Source organism: Pelecanus crispus, chromosome 8 (genome assembly GCF_030463565.1).
Source record: "Pelecanus crispus isolate bPelCri1 chromosome 8, bPelCri1.pri, whole genome shotgun sequence".
Taxonomy (NCBI): domain Eukaryota; kingdom Metazoa; phylum Chordata; class Aves; order Pelecaniformes; family Pelecanidae; genus Pelecanus; species Pelecanus crispus.
The window spans coordinates 47,377,220-47,405,070 of record NC_134650.1 but is presented as its reverse complement, the minus strand read 5'-3'; the positions used below and the strand labels follow the sequence as shown (position 1 = coordinate 47,405,070).

The window sequence follows — 27,851 nt, the reverse complement described above, 5'->3', positions numbered from 1 at the left end:
AGAGAAAAAAAAAAAAACCCAACCCTATACAGAAGAAAGGAGGGGGAATTTCTTGCTTCTGGCTCCTTGCTGCATCCTTCTTCTGATGCAGCTGTCAAGTTTGCATTTTCCGTTTCCCTAGCCTTATTATTTTTCATTTTTAACGCGGGGCGCCTCACAAATAAGACGAGCTTGAATTGCCGGTCCCTTTGCAGGCGAGCGTGCCGCGGGCAGGGCGCTTCGCAGGCCGGTGCCCGGGGAGCTGGCTGGAAGCACCGCCCGTGCTGCACCCGAGGGACCTCGCCGACTGCGCGGCGGACGGGCGGCACGTGGCGAGCGCCGACGCCGAGCCCCCCGGCACCCCAAACCCTGCCGGCACCTTCCTTGCCCTGATGTGGAAGGCGCTCTGCCTTTCTCTTCTCCTAATCGTCCGGAGGCGAGGGTGAAGGAGCCGGGTGCTTTGTGCCGCAGGAGCAGCGGTGCTGGCCTCCGCTTAGCATGCAAGCTGTGTTCTTTGCACAGCAAATTTTGCTTTCAAGTTCAGCGAGTGCTAAGACTCTGCGCAAATGGGCCTGCTAAAGATATTTTTTGACATTTGAAAATCCTATTAAGCCCGTTTCTCCCCTCTCCTCTCTCTCCCTCCCAGCGTGCCAGCTTAACATGGAGGCACTGCAAAGGTTTCTTTAGCCGGCCGGGTCACATCCTGCACAACAGACCTCAGAAATATGGGTCACAACGAAACGAGGAAAACAAAAAGTATATTGTCCTCGTGTCTTACGCTGATGGCTGATTGAGGGACTCCCTAAACGGATGGTTTAAGATCTTAATGAGGTACCAAACATGAGGTAATTCAGAATATGCCCCTTTCACGCTGTCTGCTCGCCGGCGCGGCCTTCCAGAAATGGGTTCCTCCTGCGTGTCCGTGCTGATGCCGCTTTAACTCTTCTTTACCAAAGGCGCAGGCCTGGCAGCGCGGCCTTGAAGCGGAGTTTGCCTCGGTTCCTGTTCACAGTTCCTGCATGAGTCAGTGATAAAGCCCATGAGCGCACTGTTTGCTTTCTTATTTACAAATAATTCTCCTAAGTTGAGGTTATTACTCATTGACTTGAAACAGAGGGTTGTAGTTTGGAGCGGGTCTCCTTTAGCGTTGCTTCATGCTGTGTGGGGTTATCTGCAGATTTTTCTCCGGGCTTTTTAAAATGAAATTTGAAGAAGGATTTCTGTTAAATCGTCGTTTCTGGGAAATTTCTGACACCGAGAGTAGCCTGCGGCGGGACAATCGCCAGTTGCGCTGGTAGGTGTGTAATTACACAGGTTTTGGGGAGCGGGGATGCAAACAAGTTTGCATACATTGAATTACAGGCGGTGTTTTAATAGTATGTTTTTTAGGTCTTGGCTTCAGTCCAGAATTTTTTCGTGCTATTATCCTCTATTTACAGCTTTCAGAAATCAGCTGATGTCACTGCACATATGTTTAGAGCCGTTGCTAAGGTGATTAGCTCCAGAATTCAACGCCTACGCAGTCCTGATGAAAGGCTGAGAAACTGCTCGGCAGCGTCTGTTCAGAGCGGTGCATTGTTGGTCTGAACTACTAAGAACCATAAAACAATATTACCCAATTTTAGGCTAAATACGTTGCCCTTGACTGGTAACCGTGCATCAGGTTTTACAGGAACGGAGGCTGTATCTGGCACGTTTAACTAAGTCTGAGAACGTTTTTCTCTGAGAAAGCGTTTGAAATTACCGGGTTCCTAATTTCCACGAGCCTGTGCGGTGTTGGTGCATTCAGGGTCGGGAGGCAGAAGGCGGCAATCCAGGGGCAGGACTGCTGTCCGTAGGCGTCCCGTGTCTGCCCCATCGCTCGGTAAAGCTTGCAGCGCGCGCAGAGCAAAGCCGTGGGCTGCAGCCCGAGCGGGCTTGCTTTGCAGCCGAGGGGTTGCCCAATCTCCCGTTCAGTGGTCACGTTAAACCGGTCCTGCTCACGTTAAACTGGAACCGTCCCGACACCAGCACAGGGACCGGGACGCACGAGAGCGTACGTCTTGCCGCTTTCCGGCGTTGCCTGCTCCTCGGCTGAACAGAAATCCCTCCTGAGGGGAGACGGCCGCCCGCCACCTCAATTTCCACATTTGCCGTTTCAGGCGTCCAGCTTGCGAGGTGTGAGGTGCTCCAGCAGAAAGACTCCAGTGGGAGTCTGTCCTCTCTAATAGAAATAGAAGTAATTTACCTTCCTCTCCCCTTTTAGAGCGCGGTATCGAGTTGCCTTTACCGGCAGGGCTGGGATCCTGTTACCTGCCAGGCTCTGCTTTCGGCGCAGCAGCAGAATGGCTTTTATTCATGGCGGAGAAGCCATCAAACACAATAAAGTTGCCCACAGCCTGCACCAGGAACAGGCTACCAGATTACATTTTAAGAGCGTTACAGGTGAAAACTCCTTTTCGGTTTAAGTCGGTGCATGAAACGTGTATTAAATATCTTCTTTCCAGCCCGAGGTACTTTGGTGTCCTTTTAAAAAAAAAAAAAATACCATTTAAACTTTGCAAAGATATATATATATAGAGAGAGATATAATTACATATATGTATTTTTCTCCCCAGTCATCTAGTGCACACTAAGTATCTTAAATGATAACAAACATTTTCTTCCCTGGGAGCTCACTGTTCTCCCACTGATTATTTTTTTTCTTTCCCTTTTTTTAAAGGATACTGGCTAAGGCTTGACCTAATTTGGCTGTCATCACACCGTGAAACAGTGCAAACGTTCACCTAACATAGCTACCTGTATTTTTGTTCTACAGGCTGTGCAAAAATAGCCACGCACGGCAAACAGCTGCGCGCGAGCAGCAGTGGGGTTTTGCAAGGACCGGGGCTGAGAAGATGGGTTTGCTCGGTGCCTTCCCTGGTCCCTGCGTCGGGGGCTCTCTCCGGGCGCAGGCGGAGGTTGGATTCGGTCAGTGGGAGGGGAGGTGTTCGTCTGCAGAAGTAAAACCTTGTTTACAGCTCCCGTCCCCCACTGAAAGGAGGAGGCTTGGCTGATGGAACGGGTGTGCCGGCACCACTGTGGGAAGCACGTCCCTGGGTAGCTAATTTTAGCGTAAAATATAAATCGTGTTAATCACTGACTGTGGGAGAAACACTTGGGTCAGGGGAGCGCAAAGGCACTTGCATCATCCGAAACGCGTTTGTCCGTTTGCAGGGTGAACCGGGGTCTGTGGCGTTCGCCGTACGGCTGCGTGCCGGCACCCCCTCGCTCCCGCCCAGGCTGGCGGCCGCTCGCAGGGTGCTGGCGCCGGCGGTGAAACGCTCCCTGCCGTGGGTCTGGAGCGCTGGCGCCAGCGGTGAAACTCTCCCCGCCATGGGTCTGGAGCGCTGGTGCCGGCGGTGAAACGCTCCGCACTGTGGGTCTGGAGCACTGGCGCCGGCGGTGAAACGCTCCCCGCCGTGGGTCAGGAGCGCTGGCGCTGGCGGTGAAACGCTCCGTGCCGTGGGTCTGGAGCGCTGGCAGTGAAACGCTCCGTGCCGTGGGTCTGGAGCGCTGGCGGTGAAACACTCCACGCCGTGGGTCTGGAGTGCTGGCGCCAGCAGTGAAACGCTCCACGCCGTGGGTCTGGAGCGCTGGCGGTGAAACGCTCCACGCCGTGGGTCTGGAGTGCTGGCAGTGAAACGCTCCACACCGTGGGTCTGGGGCGCTGGTGGTGAAACGCTCCACGCCGTGGGTCTGGAGTGCTGGCAGTGAAACGCTCCACGCCATGGGTCTGGAGTGCTGGCGCCAGCGGTGAAACGCTCCACGCCGTGGGTCTGGAGTGCTGGCAGTGAAACGCTCCACGCCGTGGGTCTGGGGCGCTGGCAGTGAAACGCTCCACGCCGTGGGTCTGGAGCGCTGGCGCCAGCTGTGAAACGCTCTGCGCCGTGGGTCTGGAGCGCTGGCGACAGTGGTGAAACGCTCCCCGCCGTGGGTCTGGAGCGCTGGCGCCGGCGGTGAAATGCTCTGCGCTGTGGGTCTGGAGCGCTGGTGGTGAAACGCTCCATGCCGTGGGTCTGGAGCGCTGGCGGTGAAACGCTCCACGCCGTGGGTCTGGAGTGCTGGCGCCAGCGGTGAAACGCTCCACGCCGTGGGTCTGGGGCGCTGGTGGTGAAACGCTCTGTGCCGTGGGTCTGGAGCGCTGGCAGTGAAACACTCCACGCCGTGGGTCTGGAGTGCTGGCAGTGAAACACTCCACGCCGTGGGTCTGGAGTGCTGGCAGTGAAACGCTCCACGCCGTGGGTCTGGGGCGCTGGCGGTGAAACACTCCGCGCCGTGGGTCTGGGGCGCTGGCAGTGAAACGCTCCACGCCGTGGGTCTGGAGCGCTGGCAGTGAAACGCTCCACGCCGTGGGTCTGGAGCGCTGGCGCCAGCGGTGAAACGCTCCACGCCGTGGGCCTGGAGTGCTGGCGCCAGCGGTGAAACGCTCCACGCCGTGGGCCTGGAGTGCTGGCGGTGAAACGCTCCACGCCGTGGGTCTGGAGCGCGTGCGTGCCCGGGGCCGCGCGGGGACCCTCCCTGCGGGGTGTCCCCGTGGCCTGCCCGAGCCGGTCCATGCACAGCACCGTGAACGTTCCCCCTCCTGCTTAAATGCACCCGGCGCTGTGATTTCTGGCGTGGCCTTTTCTTTCACGAAGTGGCTTGTTTGGACGTATCGGCTGGGGGTGGTTGCGGTCTTGCTGCGTGGATTCCCACGTGCAGGGTCCATACCCATCCCCTCGGAGGTTTCCGATGAAGGCAGCAAACAGGTTGACGCAGCGCATCGTCCTTCCGCCGAGCCGCGCTGCCCCACTGCCCCCGGGCCCCTTCCCTGCTCCTCCTCCTCCCCCAGCTTTCCCGACCCTGGCTCCAGAGATGTTCCCAGGGCTCGGCGAGGGTCAATAGAGGTTGCCTAACCCGGCTCCCGCTCCATGGGGCCGAGAGGCCGGGAACAAAACCCAGATTACGGCCTTTCTCCGCGGAGCTGAGGGGGCCGGGGGCATTGATATGCAGATCCTGTGTGGCGGGGCACCGGGGCCGCTTTGTTTTGAAACGTCCACATGTAGGGTTCCTGAAGCGATATAGAAAAGAAAGTAAGTGAAATATTCTGTGCCGGAGCGTGGTACGGGAAACGCTGCGGTGATGTAGCAATTTTCTAATACAACCGTATTTCCAGGAGGCCTTGACTACTAAATTGCACCGTTTATATAAAATTTTTACACTTTCCCAACCTTCTAATTTTCTAGGGTTCATTTCAAGTGGATTTTTTTTTTTTTTTTGCTAGGCTCTCCTTTTGCACGAGTAACATCAAAAATTTGAAAGTGACGTTTGGGTGACTTTGGTTCTGCTGTCCTGGGGCCGGGCTAACGTGCACAAAAGCAGCGGGAGGATTGATCATTACCCGATGCCTTTTAAATAAGACGCTCGTGCTTCGCCCTCTCCCCGGAGCAGCACGGCACCGTTCGAGTGCGCCCGGCTCCTTCTGCTCCTTCTCTCCTTCAGCTCCCGGCAGAGCAAGCGGCTTCCCAGGGGCTGCCCGTACGGAGCAGCTCGGACGAGTGTCTGTTCGTGACCCGCCGGCCCCGTAATGCTGTAAAACGTAGCGGTGAGCCCTTTACTTCGTTGTGCCGCGGGAACGGCAGCGTGCGTAGGGTGTACCGCAGGAAAACACTTCCCAGACCGAAACGTGGTGTGAGCTGCTGGAGCTGGAGCCCATCTCAACTCTCTAGAGGAAAAAATGCTCTAAACCAGAAGGAAAGTTGGCGGGCTTGGTCGAGTTTCCTCGCACAATGAGCCCCTGCTAACGAATGTATGAGGTTCAACAAGGCCAAGTGCCGGGTCCTGCACTTGGGTCACAACAACCCCATGCAACGCTACAGGCTTGGGGAGGAGTGGCTGGAAAGCTGCCTGGCCGAAAAGGACCTGGGGGTGTTAGTGGATGGCCGGCTGAACATGAGCCAGCAGTGTGCCCAGGTGGCCAAGAAGGCCAACAGCATCCTGGCTTGTATCAGGAATGCTGTGGCCAGCAGGAGCAGGGAGGTGATTGTCCCCCTGTACTCGGCGCTGGTGAGGCCGCACCTGGAATGCTGTGTCCAGTTTTGGGCCCCTCAGCACAAGAAGGACATTGGGGTGCTGGAGCGTGTTCAGAGGCGGGCAACGAAGCTGGTGAAGGGTCTGGAGAACAAGTCTTATGAGGAGCGGCTGAGGGAACTGGGGGTGTTTAGCCTGGAAAAGAGGAGGCTGAGGGGAGACCTGATCGCTCTCTACAACTACCTGAAAGGAGGGTGTAGTGAGGTGGGTGTTGGTCTCTTCTCCCAAGTAGCTAGCGATAGGACAAGAGGAAATGGGCTTAAGCTGCGCCAGGGGAGGTTTAGACTGGAAATTAGGAAAAATTTCTTTACGGAAAGGGTGGTCAGGCATTGGAACAGGCTGCCCAGAGAGGTGGTGGAGTCCCCATCCCTGGAGGCGTTTAAAAAACGGGCAGATGTGGCACTTCGGGATATGGTTTAGTCTGGTCTACCCTTGATTAGTCTAGAGTGGGCTTGGTAGTGTAGGTTAATGGTTGGACTGGATGATCTTAAAGGTCTTTTCCAACCTAGATGATTCTATGATTCTATGATTCTATGCTGGAGAAACCTTGCGGCGACGCAGCGGCCAGCTTGCTGCGAGGACGGGCAGAGCATCCGCGCCCTCCAGCCAAGCTGCCAGCCGGCCGCGGGCTGACGCCGAAGGCGAGAGCTTGAAGGCTCAGTAAAATCAGAAAAGAGCTTTTTTTTTTTTGGTTTTTTAAACGGTGCATTGAGACGTGTTATTGTAGCGCGAGTAGCAGACCTGCCTGCTGCTCCTCTTAGTGTCGCCTGCGCAGGTACGTGGGAGCGTGTTGTGCTTCGTCCCCGTAGCGGTCCCAGGCTCCGGGATGAGCTAAGGCGTAAAAAGAGGACGGAAGCAGCGGGAGGCGGATGGGGAAGAGCCCCAGGTACACGTGGCGCATGAGTTAACTGCTGACTCCTGGGGAAAGGAGGTGGTAGGTTGCAGCCGTGGAGCCGAGTAGGTTTTGGAGCCCAGGAGGTGAGTTTTGCAGGCTGGCTTTGGGAGCGAGGGGCCCGGGCCGGGGAAGCGCTGTCCCGTCCCTTTGGTTTGGTTCAGCTGCTTCGGAGCGCAGGACCCCCGGAGAGGACCGGCTGCGGCAGAGCTGCGGGAGCAGCTTCCAGGGTCGGCTCCTCGCTCGTCTGGCTGGCGGAGTTCAGGGCCGTGGCATGGACGCTCCCGGAGGCTGTTGATCCGCGGTGGCTGTAGGAAAACTAAAGAAACAACAAATAGCTGAGGGTTTATCGTAGTATAGAGGAGCTTTAGGAACTGTACCTTGGATAAACGAGCCAGCAGAGCAACTCATAACTCCAAAATGGCATTGCACGCTCTGCCGCAGTGGCGAACTCTGCGGTTTCTCCCCTGCTTCGGAGGAGCGCCGGCGTTCCTGAACGGAAGGGTCTGTGCCCGTCACCTTCCCGACATCTGCAGAAAGAGGGAAAAGTTGCGCTTGTTCCGCCGTTTCTAGAAAAGTCTTCTGTCTTGCTTTCAGCCCGGCTTCTTAAAGAGCGCTGGGCTCTCTTCTGTCGTGGTCCTCAACCCGCTCCCGTGTTGGGGCATTCGATGGCTCCTGCGGTTCCCGCCCTACCGGCGTGCATCCTCTGCGCGGCGGGTGCGAGCGCGGAGTTGCGTGGGGGGGGGGTGCGTAGCCGGGCACACCCTCCTCAAGATTTGAGCTTTTATTCTGGGAATCCAAATATAGTTCCATGTGATCAAGTGCTGACGAAGAAATGGAGTAATCCATACTTGGGACAAGTCCAGGGCTTAAAATTCTTAACGGCCTTGTTCCCGGGCTCTGCAGCATGTGCTGCGCTGAACGCGTTTTGAGAGTCAAGGTCTTTGCTTCTGATGGTTTAATTTGGACAATGAGTATCACTTAATAGTAGCATTTTATTACATTCGTTTCACTCTCACTTTTCAAAGAATTCTTCTGATGCATTCAAGCTCCTGCCCTTTGGATGCTAATGGACTTCTGCTGAGATTTTGTTTTTGTTATTACGTAGCGCCAGGGCTCCCATTTGCAGGGGCTCGGTATGAAGAATGCCCTGCCCTGAGACAATGCCTCCATTCACGGGCCCTGATACAATGGGGGTGGAACAGTTATAATGTAAATTAGTATGCAAAGCCCCATCCTAATCAATGCGTTTTGCTCGGTGTCTGCGCGCTGCGTGCACCGCTCCCGCAAAGTGCTGAGCTGTTCCTTCTGCACAGCCAGACCGTCCTGCACGTTTCAGCGCTAAAATAAATGTGTTCCTGAATCAGTTTCTGAGAAAGCAAGAAAAAATTCCCAGTTCACATCTTAGCAAGAGCGGAGCACCTGCAAAAACCGTGGTCGATGGAGACCAGCTCTATGTGAAGTCCACAGCTATTTTTCCCCGTCCTTTTTGAAGTAAATCCGCTACAAATAGTGGTGGGTCCTTGCTCCTGCATCTGTGCGGGCTGCTGAAGCGGAGGGACGGTGCAGTGCTGGCTGGTGGGGCGAGCAAAAGCCGCTCCCCCGGGAAGAGCCCGGCTCTCCACCCGGCACTGCACAGTCCCGGTGTCTTGATGTGCGGTATCGCTCATCTTCCTGAGAGCTGCAGGTAAGCATTAACCTGCGGCAGATTATTTTTGCAACCTGGCCTATATTCTTAGTCCACGCGCGTTGTCCCTTGTTCCTGACGGTCACAAACACCTTAGCAGCCACGCGACACGTGTTTTGGTTGATGGAGTGGTGACGGCGCTGTTTTGTCCCGGCCTGAAGTTAGGAATGGCTTTTAAATGCGCTTCTGGTAATAGAGTTGTGGAATGTAAAATGTAAGAGAGTAAGCGGTTCTTTGGACTGACCTGCACAAATCCGGCAGGCTGAAACATTAACTTCCCTATTCTATAACCGACAGAGACCGAGCCTGAGCAGGGGAAAGCCTGGAGCAGGATCTGGTGAGGGGTGGGGAGAGGGAATCACCCCCAGGTCCAGGCTGAGGTGGCTTAGGGAGAAGCAGAAAGGTCGGGATCCTTCAGCGTCCGCATCCATGCTCCCTGTCGTTTTCCGAGTGTCGTGCTGCTCTCATCACCCCAAGCCGGCTCGCAGACCTCCCCGTTTAGCAAATCGTTGCCGTTCAACGATAGCCAGGCCCTGAGAAAGTGTTCCGGCTGGTGTTTCTGCGTTGCTGGAGCAGGGCAACATTGCACGTTAGAGGGATTTGCAGAAGCTTGTACCGGAGGAGCTGTAAGTAGTGGCTGTGCACGAAGTAAGCACAAAGTCCCAGAATTTATAGCAACCTTTGCAAAGCGTCATCATCGAGAGCCTGGAACAAAGCTCTGATGCGCTGGGAAATATCTGTATCTGTTATGAAAGCAGTGTACGGTTCTCCATTGTTCCTTTGATAACACCTTTTGATCTGCTGCCAGAGTAAATTAATCCATCACAAAGCGGGGAACAGAGACTCACATAAATCCTTGCAAAACCGGGGAAAAACGGCTAATGGGGGAACGTCTCCTGCGTGGCTCTAGCCGGGCAGAATCGGTTCGTTCGTCCAAAGGCTAAGCCTGCGATCCAGAGGAGGGTACCAGATTCATTTAATCGCCATCGTTCACGCTAACAGAGGGCCAACGCAGCCGCGTTTTGCTGTGATTCCAATACCAAAACACCCTGCGTATCCCGATATTGCGGGATGTGCTGGGCGCGTGGCGTCGGCGCAGCCTAGGAGCCCTGCACGGGCTCAGCGCGGCGGCACGGCTCTGCCCCTCTTACCAGGGTCCTGCGCAGCCCCGGCGCGTCCCGGCGCGGCGTGGCGCTTGCATCTCGTGCCATGTCCGCGTGCCGCGTGCGGCGGCTCCGGTCCTGTGGGATGTATCAGTTAAGGGCGGGCGTTACATGGAAACAGCTCCCCTGTTTCTGTGTCGGAACCGGCTCTGGAGCAGCACAGCGTCACGGATAATCTGGCCGCGGAGACCTGGGGGCCGGCGGCGTTCGTGAACGTCTGGGCCCAGAAAAGTGCGGAGGTTGCGGGAATGACCTGGTAGCGCCCAGAGCTGGAGGGGGCCGGGGGGGGAAGCGAGGGGTGCCGGCGGCGGCTGAGATGTGCCATGGCTTGCAAAAAAATACTGAGGTCGGGACATGCACGGCTTGTCCTTACGCCCTCTGCGTGGTACCTGAAGTAAACAATTACGTCTTGTGTTGGGAAAGGGGAAAAAAAAAAGGCGTTTTCAATCTCTCTCAATCTCAGTCATGAGGCTGTAAGGTGGAGGGGTTTATAGAGACCCAAATGAATCGGGCCCATCCCCTTTGGCACCGGGAGGCGGCTGCCGAGCGATGCAGTCCTGGAATAGCTGGAGCGTGTGATCCGACGTGCCGGGAGGCCGCTCCGCTGCCCGGGATGGCCTCAGGAAAGGTCTGAAATGCAGCGGGGACCGGAGGCTCCAGAGGCCCGTCTGCGGCGGCTCCTGCTGCAGCGCAGCAGCCAGCGGCGTTCAAGCCAGTGGTAGCCATGTCTGGCCTCGAGGAGTCCTGTCACTCGTGCTGTTCTCTCGGAAGGCTTCTTCGACCTCTGTCAAGTGACAAATTAGCCGGGCGGCGTGGGTTGGAGACCTGGCCCTCGAGTCCCACCGCGCTGAGCTGCCTTTCCGAGCCGCAGCTCTTGCGAGTGTCGGTACCTCGATGGTGTCCGTGCGCCGAGCCCGGGGGCACGAGAGGGCCTCGGAGCTGTGTCCAGGTGGTGCTGGTGCGCGCCGCCACCATCCTGCCTCTCCAGCCGCCGAGAAGAACAAGTCCAGGAGACGAGACAGTTCAGAGGAGCTCCGCTGCAGAGGGATTTTCAACCCAGGCAGGCTCCGCCGTTCAGCTCCGGGCATGGCCCCAGAAACGATTGCACTTGGTGGAATGAGATGGCAAGCGGCAGGGGAAGCGCAGGCGGCCTCAGAAAGAAAGACATTGGGGTGCTGGAGCGTGTCCAGGGAAGGGCAGCGGAGCTGGGGCAGGGTCTGGAGCACAGGGCTGGTGGGGAGCGGCTGAGGGAGCTGGGGGTGTTCAGCCTGGAGAAGAGGAGGCTGAGGGGAGACCTGATCGCTCTGCAGCTCCTGGCAGGAGGGGGCAGGGAGGGGGGTCGGGCTCTTCTCCCAAGGAACAAGCGATAGGACGAGAGGAAATGGGCTCAAGCTGCGCCCGGGTAGGTTTAGGATGGAAATTAGGAAAAATTTCTTTACGGAAAGGGCTGTCAAGCATTGGAACAGGCTGCCCAGAGAGGTGGGGGAGTCCCCATCCCTGGAGGGGTTCAAAAAACGGGCAGAGGTGGCACTTGGGGACATGGTTCAGTCTGGTCTACCCTTGACTGGTTTAGTGTGGACTTGGTGGTGTAGGTTAATGGTTGGACTGGATGATCTTCAAGGTCTTTTCCAACCTAAACGATTCTATGATTCTATGATTGGAGTAGCGAAGAGTTTGAGCATTTGCTAAAACAACTAAATAATACCACTGTTTATAAAACATTGCCAGGTATAATTTCTACACGGGCTACGTTCAGCTGTCCTTCCGAACCTGAGCCTGCCCTGACTGCCTGGGGAGGACCTGCGTTTCAGAGCATGTTGTGGGGTATTTGCCCGTAGAGTTTTCCTCGCCGTTCGTCTCCTGGACACCATGGAAGCACTTCCCTTGCTGTCGTTGCACGGAAGGTGGGGCCGGGGGGAGCAGCGGTCGGTGCAGCCCCCCCGTGCGCTGCAGGCAGGGCTGGGGGAGCTGCTGGGAATGGGCAGGGCCGGAGATGTTTCCCAGCTCCGGCGGTTCGGTCCCCGATGGCTGATGAGCCGCTGCAGCGCAGCAGTTCGGTGCGATTGGGGTAGAGATAGACTTTACCCATACAGTACTGAGGTGTTAACGTTTTCCCTTGAATTTTACATAAATTGCTTCATATGCAGGCTTGGTTGTGACTCACACCCTTAGGCTGATGGCAGCAGCAGCGTGTTTAACTTGCACTAAAATGAGGACAAAACTCAGCTTAAGCACGTGCTAAAGATGCAAAAGAATAAGGACGGGAGAGAAAACCGGCCGGGTGAAGTCCCCGATCCGGCCGCTCCGGTCCATCCAGCGGGGCTGCGGCAAGCCGGCGGGGAGACCGGAGAGCCTGCTTCCAGCTCCGGACCTGCAGTGCTCCCTGCGCACGCGCGCACGTATGGACAACACGTTATGGCCCATCAGAACTAGAAAGGGGCGCTTTGTGGCGTTAGAAAGTCAGAAAATCGCCCTCTTCGTGGCGTAAGGGTCGTGCTCTGTGAAGTGTTTAGCGGGCCTTCAGAACGGAACAGAGTGGAAATGCTACTGTGGATGATCTTTGGTTCCACGTTGAGTTAAGACTATGGAAAACCGTACTGCTGATTTAAAAAGAAAAGAAAGGCCGGGGGAGCAAGCTGGATTAAATGTCCTGGTTGGAGCTGTTCTTGTAAAACCATGTGGCCACTTCTGGGTCTGGCGGGGTGGGGACATGCAGAGCAGTAATGGGAAATGTGCTTCGGGAGGTCCGAGGGGAGAGGGAGAGAGGAGAGAATAAAACACAGACCCAGAAAGCGAATGGCACGGGAACGGCTGACGTGACTTCAAATCCTTGCGCTTTTATTTATCTTGGTGAAAATAGGTTGTGACAGTGCATGGGCCATAAAAGGCTTGGAAATAGAGGGGGACACGAAAATACCTTTGGATTCGCTCAGTGGAGAGTCTGCCTATACAGGTGGGCAGTGAGGTGCGGTGATGTGATAGGAGTGGAGCATATAGGCCCCACGCGAACGGAGCGCGCGGGTCTTCTCGCTGCTCCTCGCTCGTTAGTGGTGTCCGTGGGGCGGGAGGAGAGGGAAGGCTGGGGAAGCCCTTGAAGGTCACCGCGCTCCTGAGCTGTTCGGGCTCACCTGACTTGCAGAGCAGCACACCAAGCCCCTTAGCCATTAGAAGAATAGAATCATAGAATCATAGAATCATAGAATCATCTAGGTTGGAAAAGACCTTTAAGATCATCCAGTCCAACCATTAACCTACACTACCAAGCCCACTCTAGACTAATCAAGGGTAGACCAGACTAAACCATATCCCGAAGTGCCACATCTGCCCGTTTTTTAAACGCCTCCAGGGATGGGGACTCCACCACCTCTCTGGGCAGCCTGTTCCAATGCCTGACCACCCTTTCCGTAAAGAAATTTTTCCTAATTTCCAGTCTAAACCTCCCCTGGCGCAGCTTAAGCCCATTTCCTCTCGTCCTATCGCTAACTACTTGGGAGAAGAGACCAACACCCACCTCACGACAACCTCCTTTCAGGTAGTTGTAGAGAGCGATCAGGTCTCCCCTCAGCCTCCTCTTCTCCAGGCTGAACACCCCCAGTTCCCTCAGCCGCTCCTCATAAGACTTGTTCTCCAGACCCTTCACCAGCTTCGTTGCCCTTCTCTGAACACGCTCCAGCACCTCAATGTCTTTCTTGGAGTGAGGGGCCCAAAACTGGACACAGCATTCCAGGTGCGGCCTCCCCAGCGCCGAGCACAGGGGGACAATCACCTCCCTGCTCCTGCTGGCCACAGCATTCCTGATACAAGCCAGGATGCTGTTGGCCTTCTTGGCCACCTGGGCACACTGCTGGCTCATGTTCAGCCGGCCATCCACTAACACCCCCAGGTCCTTTTCGGCCAGGCAGCTTTCCAGCCACTCCTCCCCAAGAACGTGAAAGAATTTCTGTGCAGATCTATTGCAGATCTATTGATATTGATATTCTCAAAAACATGGCGAGTAAAAAGCTTTTGGAACCACTGGGGAGTTCATTTCAAGTATTGTAGATATGCGGCCTGCTCTTTCCTTCCAAAAATAATAGAAGGGGAGGGAGGGCCGGAGCGTACGGACTGGCGTGCTTTGGTGAGCGGCCTCTCCGGCAGCGCCGAGCAGCGCGGCGCGGAGGGAGGCTGCGCCGGCGCACGGGGCGCAAGAGCCCGTCGCGGGCTTACGGCTGCGGCGCGTATCCGTGCTCCCAGGGTCGGGCTGCTCCGTCCCGAGGCTGCGTCTGCAGGGAGCTGAACGCTCCGATGGGAGCAGGTTTGTACAGGAACCGCATCCCAGCCGGGCTCTGACTAATTTGGTTTGATCCCTGGCGCTGGCAGGGCGTGCGTGCGTGCAGGCACTCCGTGCTGATGCCAGGCAGGGTTTTATAAACGTGGCTACGTTAGCTACTTTGAAAAACATCTCGGCTTATTGCTGTGAGGTCCCTTGTAAAACAATGCTCACACAACAGTCTTTCTAAAGTGAAAATTGAGCTGCTGCAGCAGGCAGCGCATCCCGAAATCCCTGACAACTGCCTTGTAAAGTAATCTCAAAGCCTATCTGTCTTGACAGTGCCTCTTAATGGCTTACTAATAATGCTATAAGATTTGCTGGAGCTCTGCCACAGCCCTGCTCTAGGTTCGTAGTGGTCTGCTGTGCTCTCCTCCAAGCAGACGTCCCCTCGGTTTTCCACGATGAAGCTAAATCCCCCCGAACTGGGCACCTCGGAAGGTGTTTTCCAAGTGCCCTGTTGCAGGGAGGCAGCCGGGGCGGGCAGGGGGGATCTCCTCGGCTCCTGGCAAAGGAGCCGTGCATGGTGCCGTGTTCAGGAGTACTTCTGTTGTGGCAGAGCCCGTTATCATCTTGTAGCCATTTTGTCATGGGTGGCACAGGAACTACCAGGATTTCTAAGAATTAAGGTAATTGCGTGAATTCCACAAGAAAAAAATTGCAGCTCCATAAACGCATATTTTGCTATGACGCAGGTTTTGTGCCTTTCGGTATGGGGAAGGGTTTGTGTAATCCAGATTTACAGCGCTGGATTAAATTATCGTGTGCTGCAGGGTATTAAATCTCAGTTTTTCCTCTCCTGTGTGTGGGGGCGAAGGGGATTACTGGTACAGACCAGCATCGCTGCTAAGCTGAAGGATGTTTTTAATCTAAAGTAAAATAGCAACCAGAATGCTCGGTGCATACCTGGGCTTTAGTCATCGCCAGAGAAGGTTTCGTGTACAATCCTGACGGCGCTGCTGGAGGGGTGGGTGCCTGCAGCGCCTGTGTGGGGGGAAAAGACGTCAGAGCAAAAGCAAATGGAAGCGAAGAGCTTTGCCGGTGAAATATTTGACTGGTCGGTTTTGCTTGGTAAACGTTTGGGAGAATGTGGAGGTTCAGCCAAGCAAATGAAGAATCCTTGGCCTTAAACGGGGACCAAACTGCAGCAGAAGGCTGGATTTTATATTTAAAAAGTACTGACGTGCTGTATGCTCTAGCGAACAGGCAAGCGCCAGGCTCTGCTCTCCGGCCGGTCTTTCCTCCCACTCCCCTGGGGTTAACTTACGCCGTGTTAATAATTACTAGAATGTACTTTCAGGCAGGTTATTTGTTTTCCCTCCTCATGATGTGCAAGAGCGGATAATGAAATTAATTTGCACACTTTGTGAGTTTGCAAAGCTGGCTTCAGCCACGTTGCCACGATACTGCGCGGGTGCCGGCGGCTCCCAGGGCCGGTGTTTGCACAGCCGGGGCAGCAGGCTGCTATCGTGGGTAAACAGAGCTCGGAGGGGAGATGGGATGTACCCAGCCATGAGAAATGCTCTCTCCAAAGCCAGCACAGAGCGTGCAGGCTGTAAAAACCCCTTTTCCGATGCGGAGCGTTTAACTGCTGATGCCAATCGGTTAAGCAGGGAAACAGCCGAACGAAGCCCTGAAATTCCAGCGTTGCTCCTGCAGATTGCGGAGCTCACGGTACGGCCGCTCGGGCAGCCGAGGAGCCCGCTGGTGAATTCAGATGTCATGTTGTACCCTTGTCTTGAAGTAATGGGTCCCGTATCCTCCGGCTCGAGGTCTGTGGTGCGCAAAGCACGGAGTTTTCTGGGAGCGCTGGGCAGCGGTCCTGGGAGCTGGCCGGGCTCCGCGGGGCTGCGCTCGGTTAGGAGCTTGCCGGTAAGGCTGCGTGGTCTGCGGGAAGCTCTGGGGAGGTGGCAGGGCTTCACCGTGCAGAGGGTGGGAACTGCAGCTCTTGGCGCTTTCCGTCTCCCTTGCCACTGGGCTTGGCGCGGGGATAAAAGCACTTTGCGGGCGTAGACCTGGCTGAGCCGTTTTCTGCACCCTAATTCACTGCACGGGTACGTGCGGTAAAGGACCGAGCCAAGAGCACGAAGCACCAAGACTGTCGAAGCCCGACGCTCCCGTCCTGCTCTCCAGGCCGCCCGGGGCCGAGCCGTCCGCCGGTGTCCCGGCGAGCACCCGCGTCCCGGCACGGGCTCGGCGTGGCTGCGTGCCGGGCTGGCAACCACCGGGTTGCGTCCCGGCTTGCGAGAAGGTTTAGTCCTCGGATCGCCGAGGCAGAAGCCGGTTGTGCTCGCCTCTCGAGGCTGTCGTTGGCAGGCGGTGTGGTGCTTGGTGCGGCGTTACCGGGAGGACCGAAAATGTCTCCTTTGCCTGCTGTGACCCTGACGAGAGCGCGTGTGCGGCCTGCCAGGAGCCAGCCACGTCAGCCTGGCGCAGACCTGGGGGACCAGGTATAAATAGTCCCGCTCCGGTTGTACCGTTCCTACCTGTATCCCGATGATTTACGCTCCAAGGCTTGGCTCTGCGGGTCCCTTCATGTGTTACCCTGATCTGTCTGCAGACTGGCTTCGGGCTGCTCTTCAGCCAGAGGCTACCTTTCATTCGTGGCTTCTCTTTTTCCCCCCTGGGGTCAACGAGCCTGACTTTGATCCCTCCCTTCTCCAAATTTTGCTACCGAGTGTCACGTTGTCAGGCTGGGCTCCTCAGCCCGGGGGAGGCAGGCGAATCCAGCACGCAGCTGGGAGACAGACCTTTCTTTTTTAAGGAAGACAAGGAGGCGGCAGAGAATGTTGAGGGTTTTTTTTTTTTCCCCCCCCTTAACTTGCCACACATATGTTTTGTCTGAACGTTGCCTTTTTGAAGATGCTGGGGCTGCTGGGCGAGCCGCGGTGGGGATGTGCCATGGGACAGGGACATCTGCGGAGCCTCACGCTTCCCCGCACGGCACGTGTCTGGTCAGCTGCCGAAACGCAGCTCCGGATACTCTGAACTTGGCTCGGTTTTCGGCGAGCGTTCAAGCAGTAGCTTTGTAACAAATTGTCTTACAAGAGGCCTCGTGTACACGTAACTTAATTATGCCCAAAGTCAGGAGGGGCTCTCAGGTTTTTCTTGAAGGGTGGGCGCCCCTGTCCTTACGGAAACGATCTGTTAAAGCAGGCCTGTTCTTACAGCTTCCCATCGCTCCTGCTCTGATGACACGTTCAACGATAGCTTTGTAGAGAAAATTGAATTTCCCCTCTACAAGAATATACTCGTTTTGGTAAATGCATTCCTATGTCTTTATATACAGTAGATCACCTTCAAAAGCACCGTAATTTGAGAGATGGAGATGGAGGAAGAAGAGAGGAGGGTTGCAGATTTGTGGAGAATTAACCTTGATTTGATTCTTGGCAAACCAGCAGCAGGGCTGTGTTGTGCCCAAACCTTTCCTGCCGTCCCCTGGAAGAGGACGGCCGCTTTGTTCTTCGGTGTTCGTGGCCGGGGTCCTCGGCAGCGTGCTGAGCCTCCTGGCATCGGCGCGGCCGCAGGCAGGGACCCTGCCGGTACCTGCGGCAGCGGAGGCACCGCTTGCTGGACCAGCAATGGGAAAACCAGATGGGGAATTTGGCTTCCGAAACAAGACGAGCAGAAGTGCCGAAGGTAACGGGCAAGGTGCTTCTCCCCGTATGCCTGGCAGCCCGTGATGGAGGGCATGTGGTTTGCTTGGAGAAACTCACGCTTCGGGTTTTTTTCTGCGTTGGCTGCAGCACGCAGAGCCCCACAGAAGCCGTAGCAAGCTTTTTTCCTGTCGTACAGCTTGTTAAATAGCAGCGTGGCGGTGGTCTGCCGTCAGCAGACGCACAGCAACAGACGAAGCTCTGCTTCCAGCTTGGGCTGAAATAATCTAGGAAATCCACTGTTCTTATCAGCGGCTCGGGGCTCGGGGAGCCGCGGCGTCTTTTTAAGTAGTACGAAAAGCGTGGTGACAGTTTTGCTGGGAGGGGGAGCGGCGGTGGCTGGGAGGAAGCATCAGCAGTTCAGAACTGCGCGTGGAGCCAGCTCCGAGAGCAGCACCGCGTGTGTGGCTGCCCTGCAGCCCAGAAATGTGCGCAGCAGCCCTTCCGCAGCGCTCGCTCCCCCGTCCCTCCCTGCCTGCCCCGCGACGCAGACCTGTCAAACCGGCAGAAGCCTTTCCCCCTCCGTAGCCCGGTTGTTGCCCGGCCTTGGCTTCGTGCCGGGCTTGCTCCGCGATGCGCGGTGTGTTTGTGAGAAAGGCTTCCGAGTGCTGCCCCGGCAGAAAACTGGAACTTCACGTGGCCTAGACTCCCCCCACACCCCCCAAGTTCCTTTCACGCTTACGGACTCCCCAGTTTAACGCGAGCTATGAATCTGCCTTCCATACCTTGAGGGAGAATATCCCGTGAGTTTGGGGTTCTGCTGGGAGCACAGTGGGTTCGCGGCTGTCAGGCATTGCCCCGCGCTGGGTTTCGGCGGTGGCGGTGGCTTTGGCTGCTGCACCTCGTGGCGGACGGCGACGCCCGCGAGTGCCGAAGGTGGGAGATCTGCGAGATGCGTCTGCTTGCGGCCCGGGGTTTGTTACTGGAGAAGGAAACCCCTTCGGAATAGAAGCTAGCTTAGGTGCCTTGGATATGCTCAGGATGTGGGTCTCCTGCCATGGTGCTCGGGGGTTTAGGAGGCCGGTTTTCCAAAGCCCGGCGTCAGAAGTCCCGTGCGCGAAGCCCGTGCGGTGTCCTGGCACCGTCACTTGGAGAGGGCCTCCAGGTCCCCTGCTCCGCCTCTGCTCGAAGGCAGCTTCTTGCCAGCGCTAGGTCGGGGGTGTTATCCTTCCTGCATGTTTCTGGGATTGGGGGGTGAATAAAACTTTGAGCGATGTGTTAACAGAAGGTTTGGAAGGCGAACGTGGCACTTCTAATGTGAGCCCTGTATAACAGAAGTCTTCTGGTTAGTTCAGAAAATCAGAGCATCCAAGCTTTCGCTGTCTTCCCTTCTCTGCTGGAATGATGCTTAGTGGTTCTGGATTTTTCTGGTTTTTGTGGATTTTTTTTTTTTAATATCCATCTCTATTCAGTTCTTGCCCTGTCATTTAAAAGCTGCCAGTAGTATGGCAAACAGATACCAGTTTTGCTGCAAAGTGGTTTGTATACAGGTAAAACATCGGTCTCGAACCCGCTGGCCTCAGTTGAAAAGGAGAAAGAGGCAGATGGCCAGAATGAAACTCCTGGCTTTGCAGACCCCAAATGAGAGTAAATCAGTGAGGTTCTGCGTTTGCTTTTTCCCCGAAGCCTGATGCCTGCAGGGTCCCTGCCTGGAAAGTGCTGATGTGTGAGATTTGTTCTGTCGCCTAGTACTTGCTCCTAAATTCACCAAAATATTCCGGAGGTTCCCACGCTCGGAGGAGGCTTTCCGTGTTTGCAGTGGGCACGAGGATGCTGGGACGGGGAGAGGGAAGCCGGGAAGAATTGTGCAAGAGCGGAGAGGAAGAGAAATGTTTTGCTGAGATTACCATGGTCTTTCACGCTCACAGCTGGGAGAAGATGTTACTTGGCTGTTGCGACATCGTGGACATCCCAAAGCGTTTGTTCAAATCCGCCACGGCCGGAGCAGGCTTTTCGTTAGGGAGTAGCTGGCGTCGGCCGGCCCGCGCTGCGTGAGGCTGGTCGTGGCAGAGCTCCGAGCTGAGGGTCTCCTCCACTTGAAGGGCCCTGGTGCAATGGCCGTGGCACCTTTTGCAAAATATTTTTTGGTTTCTTTCTTTCTCGTGTAATTAACGTGCTTCGGTCATCGTCTCCTCTCGGGTTTAAGGGCTTAAGTCATGCAGGTTTCTTTGTAGTAAAAGCTGGTCTTTGTCTTAGACTTTTACATAACGAAGCACGTAACGCAGAACATTGGGCAGGACTGGAGCAAAAGTCTCGTTTGGGGTTTTACTGCCGTGCATAGGTACACTATATATGTGTGTTTGTCCCTGTATGTGCACGTACGTACGTATATGCAGAGATAAGCACTAGGAATATGTAGTATTTATTTAATTAAAGCAGCCCAAACTCACAGGAGCGGGTCTCAGTTCGCTGGTAAAATCTGCCTGCTGTGCCCCGGCCCAGCTGCGTTAACGTCAGCGCAGAAACCGAGTTCCCGGAGGCGAACAAGGCACGAAGTTATTGGTGATACAGCCACGTAACGGAGGCGCCTGTGCTAATTTAGACGGCTGAAAATAAAGCACAAACACATTCTGCTTTCTGTTACCTTCCTGAGCCTTCCCTTTCTGCAGCTAAGCAGCAGATGGGGCTTGCAGGAGCCGACGCGAGCTTTCTGTAGGAACGGCGTTCACCCCGCTGCCTCCCCTTGGGACCAGTCACTGGTGCCAGGAACGGGAAGATGGAACGTGTGCAGGTGGGGAGCGCGGATGAGCCTCAGCCTGGCCGAGGACGGAGCGGAGCGCGCCAGCAGACCCTGCCAGCCTCTCGCGCCCGGGTCCCCGGGCTGCCGCCGGGACGCCGGGGTAGGTGACGCAGCTCGCTGCCGGGGCACCGTCAGTCGCTGCTGCTTCATCTGTTGCCCTTTCGTTCACGGCAATTTAGTCGGCATCAACCCAAGGATGGTGACGGTCAGGAATTGTCTGTGCTGACGTGTTTCTCCGTCTTTAAAATGGGGCCCGGCTCGGTTTTGGGGCTTGGCTGATGCCCATGAACCCCTTGAGCTGCGCTTCAGCAGAGCAAACTGCAGCGAGCCGCAGCCGTGGCTCCCTGCCGGGCACGGGGCGGCCCAGAGCCCAGCTCCCCAAACCGTCTTGGGAACGGAGCAGATTGCGCACATTTGTGGCGTTCAAGTTTTGCTAGAATAAAGCAGCCCTGGGGAATCCCTGTTGTTCCCCACGGGTGGGACCTTCAGGACAGGCTCTCAGCACGTTGCGTGAATCCTGCGGTGAGCTGCAGGCAGAGGCTTTGCACTCCTCGTACCTCTCAGCACATGCATTTCTTTCCCATTTTCTGTGTGCAGGATGGTTTGGGCTGCGTTTTTTCCTCTTAAATGCATGTGACATGCAATCCACTGTGCAGTCTGCTTAAAGTTCGTGTTGCCGATCACTCTGTAGGTGCACAGTGTTGCTTTGCCTAAGTCCTTGGGATGTGCTTAATTAGGGAAATATTTTTGCTCCCATATGCAGCAGCAGTGGGCATATCCAAGTGGAGTTCATCACTGTTTTAAGGAGGCTGATGGGCAAGAAATCCGTAGATGATTGTGTTGGCAGTCGCGGTTACGGCTCTTCCCTGGTTGAAGCCTGACGGGTTTCTGTGCGAAGCGGAGAGGAGATGGGCGAAGCACGGAGTCCTCCCTCCCTGGCAGGTTTTGGGCTGCGCCGGTGATCCGGAGCCATCCCACGATCGCACCGAGAGGACAGCGGTGTCGTAATCGGCTCTTCCAGTCTGACTGGAGGTGGTGCGGCAGGGCCGTACGCCGCTCCAGCCTTCCTGTAACATGCCGGCCGCTCCAAAGGTTTCCTCATCGCAGCTGATCCCGCTCCCAGACCGCAGCTCGGAGAACCGACTGAAACAACAGTTTTGTAACCTTGGCCAGAAACCAGATAATCAGCGGCATCCAGAAATGTAGCAATCAAGAGGCAGCTGCATGTAGATAATTGAGGGAAGGGTTTGTGGGAAAAACTGCTCCCGGAGAAACCACACAGGCAGAGTGGTTGCTGGTGGTTTCAGGGTACTGTCAGGGCTCGCTCTTATTTCAGACTCCGTGCATCCCGAGAACGGTATTCTGAATCACAGGGCAGTTGAGCAGAAATTTCTAAATATAATCTTGTTAACTAGTAACACTTAGTGCAATAGAAAGACTTAAGAGTTGTCATAATTTGAGACCGTCGCCCGGTCTTCAGATGCTGGGGCAGGAAATGACACTCGCAGGTTGCGTGTGTAGGGGGTTGTGGTTTGCGTTTAACCCGTTAGCAGGGATGGTTTCGTGTAGCGAGTCATCGCCGGAGAACCGTTGAGGAGCTGGGCTTTCACGGTGCCCGGTGAGGTCTCGAGCATCGTCGTGACCGCGGTGCTTCAAGACGTGGGCGCGCGTCCACGTGCACAAACCGCTCGGCCGGCTGAGCTGCTCCCTTGCGGTATTTTCTGCAGGTCCTAACAAACACCGGGAAGGAGCATCTGTTTCACAAATGTTTGAAATACTAATAGCTGCCTTAATTCGTGTTACTAAGTCGACTTGGCTGACGTGTATTTGAGAAAGCAAGCGAGCCTTGCCTGAGCCCCCTGCAAATACATCCAGATGTGAGTAGTTACGGGCGTATCAGGAGGTCAGGAAGCACTGTGGGTTAAGGCGAAATAAATATTTGTGAAAGGCAGAGGAAAGGGCAGTTATTGTGGGGACCAGGTACTGGTTTTGAGAACAGGAGAGGAGAAGCCACGCAAAGAGGTGAAGAAAAGGTGTTTCATCTGTAAGAAGCCCTGAGAAAGAGCGACATCCTCCTTCAAAAGCCAGGAACAAAAAGATGGCAAGTTCCCCGGGGTAAAGCAAGAAGATTCGGAGTTGAAGGTGAGGGCATGCCGGAGCTGTGGAACTGGGATAACCCCAGACGGGACGGCACACGAGCGTGCTTTCCACCCGGCTGCGTTCAGAGCCGGGAAATGCAACGATCTCTGCGTTTTTCCTTGTTTTGGTAACGGCTGTAAGAATTCGCACCTCGTGCCGCAGTATCTTATTAATAGCTAATCTTGGTGATTGCCCATTGTAAGGCTGCTGAATGAAACGCACCTGTGTTTGCACTGCTGGCTTCCAGGCCTCCCGCTGCTCTCGGGCTTACGTACCCATGGTGGAAAAAGATGGACTTTACTCTTCCGGAGCTGAGCTGGAGCAGAAAGAACAATTGTTCCTTGTTCCCCCAAAGCGCGGGGCCCGCCGGTGCGCACGGGCAATTTTAGGCACTAATCGTGAGTTGTGGAGGCCTAACAGGTAAAGGAGGAGCTGGCGAAGAGCGGGTCTTGGATGGTGGGAGCGTGTCGGTAAACCGGCAGCCAGCAGGACGCGCACGGGCAGCGCTGGCCTGGAGGTGCGGCGGCGGCTGTTGCGAACACGCGGCCCGTCGCTGACGTGCACCGTGACTGTAGCGCGGACTCGGCCGGGGCCGCCGCGCCGCGCCGCGCCGCTCGGGGACGGGCTGGCAAACATGGCGGTGAAGGTGGAGAAGGGCGCAGTTCAGCGTGTCGAAAGACCTCAACTTTTGTTTTTCTGCCCACGCTTTCCAGTGCTAAGGGTGGGGGGGGATGAAGGTTTGGATGTGATCTCTGTGAGTGGTTATTTTAAGGCAATTTTCAAAGATTTGAGGACGCCTGTTTTTCTGGGACAGAGTCCTCAAAGGGAGCCTGAGGTTTTAAAATTTTCCTGTTTCGAGGGGGCTTGTTCATATTCCAACCTTTTCAGACCAAACAAATGTGTTGGATTTGTACAAATAACGTCTGTGCCTCTAATTGCCATCCTTGCGTTTGATTTTTTTTTTTTTTTTTTTGTAACGTGTAAGAGCCTCCAGCCAGCTTTCTTCTTATTGTCTGGCATTTAAAGAAGTCTGCACAATCTTTTTTACTCCAAGCTGGCAGGGTATGGGCAGGCTTCAACGCACAGATCTTGGGCATGAGCTAATTTGTTGTGGCTTCAGATAGAGATGGCAGGAGCCTGGCTGGTCTGCACGCAGCAGGGTGAGGGGCTGCGTGAGCGCCGGGGACGGGCAGCCCGCGGTGCCGGCAGAGCCGGGGAAAGCTGTCGTTCCGCCTTGGAGATACATCTGAAAGCGTCGGAGGACTTCAGCGTCGTTTGCATTTTCTCTTGTCGCAGATAGGGGTGTCGCTCGCTGTGCCCGTGAAGGCGGGAGGGGTAGGGGGTTTAATTGTACACCGGGCCCGGTGGGTTCGTTAACGAGGAATCGCCTCTCCTGTCGGGCACGGTGTTGGCATCAGCTGGCGGGGGCTGAGGGCGGGCTCCGGCCGCGTACATCTGTGCCCGTCCCGATTTGCCCGTCGCCTTCGCCGGGAGCCTGGCCCTGGCTAATGGGTGCGACGGGTCCCGTGCTGCCTCCCAGCCAGCCCAACGGGTCGTCGTCGTCCTCCTCATCCTCCTGCAGCTCAGGGGGGGACAGATGACCCCCCCTTCCCTTCCCATCCCTTTTGGGACCGTTGCCTTTTGAGGTCTTCTACGGAAATGTTTGGTCTCGGTGTGTGGCGTTGGCTTGGCGTGCCCTGGGCGAAATAAAAAAAACCCAAACCCAAACCAAATGCAACATTTTCGACTGGTTCCTCGCCCCAGCAAGGGGAGAGGAGAGGATGGTCTGCGTGCGCAGGGCCGGGGCTGGCTCTGCAGAGCCCTCCCGTTCCCAGCCGGCCTCGGCGGGCACGGCTCCAGCCCCGCTCGTGCTCGTGCTCCCGACAGTCCTGTTTCCCACCCTCCGGAGGGTGCTCAGGGTGCTCGGGGGTGCCCTGGCCCGCAGGGCTGCCCTCCTTCTCCCCGCCACGCAGGGTGACCGCACCGGCTGTCGCGTCCGCTTTTCCAGCTTTCTCCCTGCAGGCAAAGTCGTGTGTGCGATACTCCGGAGGCTGGGACCACCGCGGCCTTGGACCACTGTGGCCTTGGACCACTGCGGCCTTGGACCACTGTGGCTTTGGACCACCGTGGCTTTGGACCACCGTGACCTTGGACCACCGTGGCCTTGGACCACCGCGGCTTTGGACCACCGCGGCCTTGGACCACCGCGGCCTTGGACCACCGTGGCCTTGGACCACCGCGGCTTTGGACCACCGCGGCCTTGGACCACCACGGCCTTGGACCACCGTGGCTTTGGACCACCGCGGCCTTGGACCACCGTGGCTTTGGACCACCGCGGCCTTCGACCACCGCGGCCTTGGACCACCGCGGCTTTGGACCACCGTGGCCTTCCCTGCCGGCACCGGGGCCGCTGGCTGGAGCCGGCCATCCCAAACGGGCGGGAGCTGCCGTGTCCGAGCCGGCCAAGTCCCAGGGCGGGCTCCCCTTCTCCATAGCTGCTTTCCCAAGGGGAGAGGCATGGGACCCGCGCCTTGCCGGCTGCGGGGGGCTGCTGCCGGCCGGGCCGCGGGGCCGGCGTGCGCGGGGAAGGCGGCGCGCGCAGCCGGGGCTGGCTGCCGGCCAGAGGTAAACAGCTCCTTTGTTTTCCCGGAGAAGTGCGAGGGATTATATTCCGTTGAGCTCACTCGGTCTCCCGCTTCTTGTGCGGCAGACATGTAATCATCTAGTTGGGGGAGCTTAGTTGATGGTTCGCAAAATAGGAAGGGCGACGATTGCCTCCTGGTCGGGAGGGGAGGTTGAGAGGGGTGCCGTGGAAAGGGGGTGCCTCGTCCAGCTCCCACGTTAGGAGGGAATTGAAGCCAAATTGTAATGCTGCAGCCCTAGATCTGCGACTTTGAAATGCTCCGCCGTCGCTCCCGTGAGCCGGGGTTAGACAGCTCTTCCAAACGGGGAATTTGTACCTCCCCTCTGACTCTTATAAAACGTGCTTAAAAATGAAAAGGAGACTGCAAGCCTTGTTGGTAATTGTTGTGCAAATGTAATACTCCCTCCAAGCTGTTAAACAGGCCAGTGCTCTGTTTACATGGAGAGGCAGCCAGCTTTCCAAGTGTAATGAGTCAGCTAGATGAACAGAAGGGGTGCAGAATTAATCTGGCATCCGTCTGGCCTTTTCTCAGTTAAACAGGTTTTCGAAGCTCCACGTGAATAGGTACCTACCCCGGTTACAAACAGCCACAAAGACATCGGGAGTGGGCAGAATTTTTTCCAGAATAAATTGACAGCGTGCGGGCCATGAAGCAGTTTTAGCGAGGCACTGGAAACGACATGGTTTTAATTTTTGGCTGTTCGTGGTCGGGAGCAGAGCGTGCCCTGGTCCCAGCCGCGCCAGCCCCTGCGCTCACGACCGGCATAACTGAAGCTGCTTGGTTTTAATATCCTTTGCAAAGTGCAAATAAATTTCCATTGCCCGGCATGTCATCTGGATTTCCACTTCTTAGATCTGCAGTGGATACTGAAGTGAATCCGTTCAGGCGGCCAGCTCCGTGTCCTCCGCGCTGGCCCGGTGCTCCCGCGGGCACTTGCTCATCTCCCTTTTGCCTGCACCTTAACGAGCACCAGTAGGCGAAACCGAGGGGAAAAAAAATCCTTAAACTTTGCCAACTGGTTAACGACAGCTGAGAGCGCGAGGTTCTTCAGGCTGTAACCAGCTGAAGCTGCTCCTAGAGGAAGCAATTGCAGCGCCTGGGACCCCGCCGATGTGCAGCACGGAGGGGACACCTCGCGCTGCGGAGCAACGCCTTGGGTGGAGCGTCGCCAGCGCCGGGAGAGCCGCGCCGCTGCGGAACGTCGCATCTCGCCAGCCGGCGGACCCCCGGCTGGGCGCGTGGGAGCTCCGAAGCCGGGGCTGCTTGCTCTTGGCTTCAGGTTTTGCGAGCTCCAGCCTCTGTGCCGGCGCCGAGCGTGCCCGAGGGCGGCTGAGCTGCCTTTTTAAGGTGCTGTTTTCAGTCAGTCCTTGTGGTGCTTGAACCTTGGCACTTGTGCTGGGCTGCAGGCCCTTCAAATGATGAAGAGCAGAAATTTGGAGACGCGGATTTCTGCACTCGTTCCCTCACTCTAACAGTTTTTCTTTTTTTCCCTTTCCTCTTTATGGACATGCTGGGTTGGTATACTGAGTTTTCTGCACTTTCCCCCCCCTTTTTTTGCTTCTCAGCTGCAGCGATCAGGAGGGCTGGTCAGCCTGCTCGTGTCTGTTCCAGTTCGGATCCTTTCCTGCCCTCACATCCAAAAGGAAAGGGCTGGGGTCTCCTGGCTGGGGGTCCCAGAACTCAGCACGGCACCTTGTCCCCACGTCGAGCAGGGGGGACGCGAAAAGGCCTCAGTCCCCAAAGCCTCCGTTCCTAAACGCGGGTAACTGTCCTCCCGTGGCCCAGGCGAAGGAGTCGGAGCAGAGGATCAGCTGCCTGGGAACGCAGAGCCTGCTGCTGAAAATGCCAGCGCCGGGATGTCTCAGCGCTCTCTGTGCCCGGTGCTTTGGTCTGGGAATTTGTGCTGCTGCAGGGCTGGAATGGGACCTCTGAAGCACTTCTTTCAAAAAACAAAACAAAACAAAAAAACCCAAAAACCCACAAACCAACCCAAAGGGCCCTAAAGCCTCTGAAGTGTACATGAAATTTTTTACGGTTTTTTTTTACAAATTATGAAGGGATTTCCAGGGAACTTCTAAAATACGAGGCTGATGAAAGCACCTAGTGTTCCTCCGGCCTTTAACCCCCTGTCCTGCCCTGGCGGCGCAGGTGCGGGCACGCAGCACCCGGTGAGATGGCGCTGGGCGCTCCCGGTGCTGCCCGGGACGCGGTTCAAGGTCCACGCTGTTTCGTTCCCCGGCCCCGAGCGGGCGGGAGGGTTTGGCTTCTCTCCTCTCCTCTGTTTTCTTTCTCTCTCCCTGCCCACAGAATTCCCATCTTGTGATGGAGTGCTGCATGACTGTGTTCCTGGATGATTTCCTGCAATTGCAGCTCTGCAGAAACCCAGCCGCTATTATAAGAAGTTAATGGGTGCAATGTGTAGTGTTGTCAGGTGGCAATTAGCTGGGGAAAGAGTTTTCAAATGGTGCCTGTTTATGCAGTTTCAGCGTAAGTGCGACGAGACCTTTGCTGTAGGGATTGATGTGGGTCGCTTCTCGGAGATATACTGTTG

General features: G+C 56.2%; 1 protein-coding gene across 2 annotated transcripts in view; it reads left to right on the top strand.

Moving 5' to 3' along the window:
• ANKRD11 (ankyrin repeat domain containing 11) overlaps positions 1-27,851 on the top strand; it is a 136,007-nt gene that overhangs the window by 66,364 nt on the left and 41,792 nt on the right. The window lies entirely within an intron of this gene.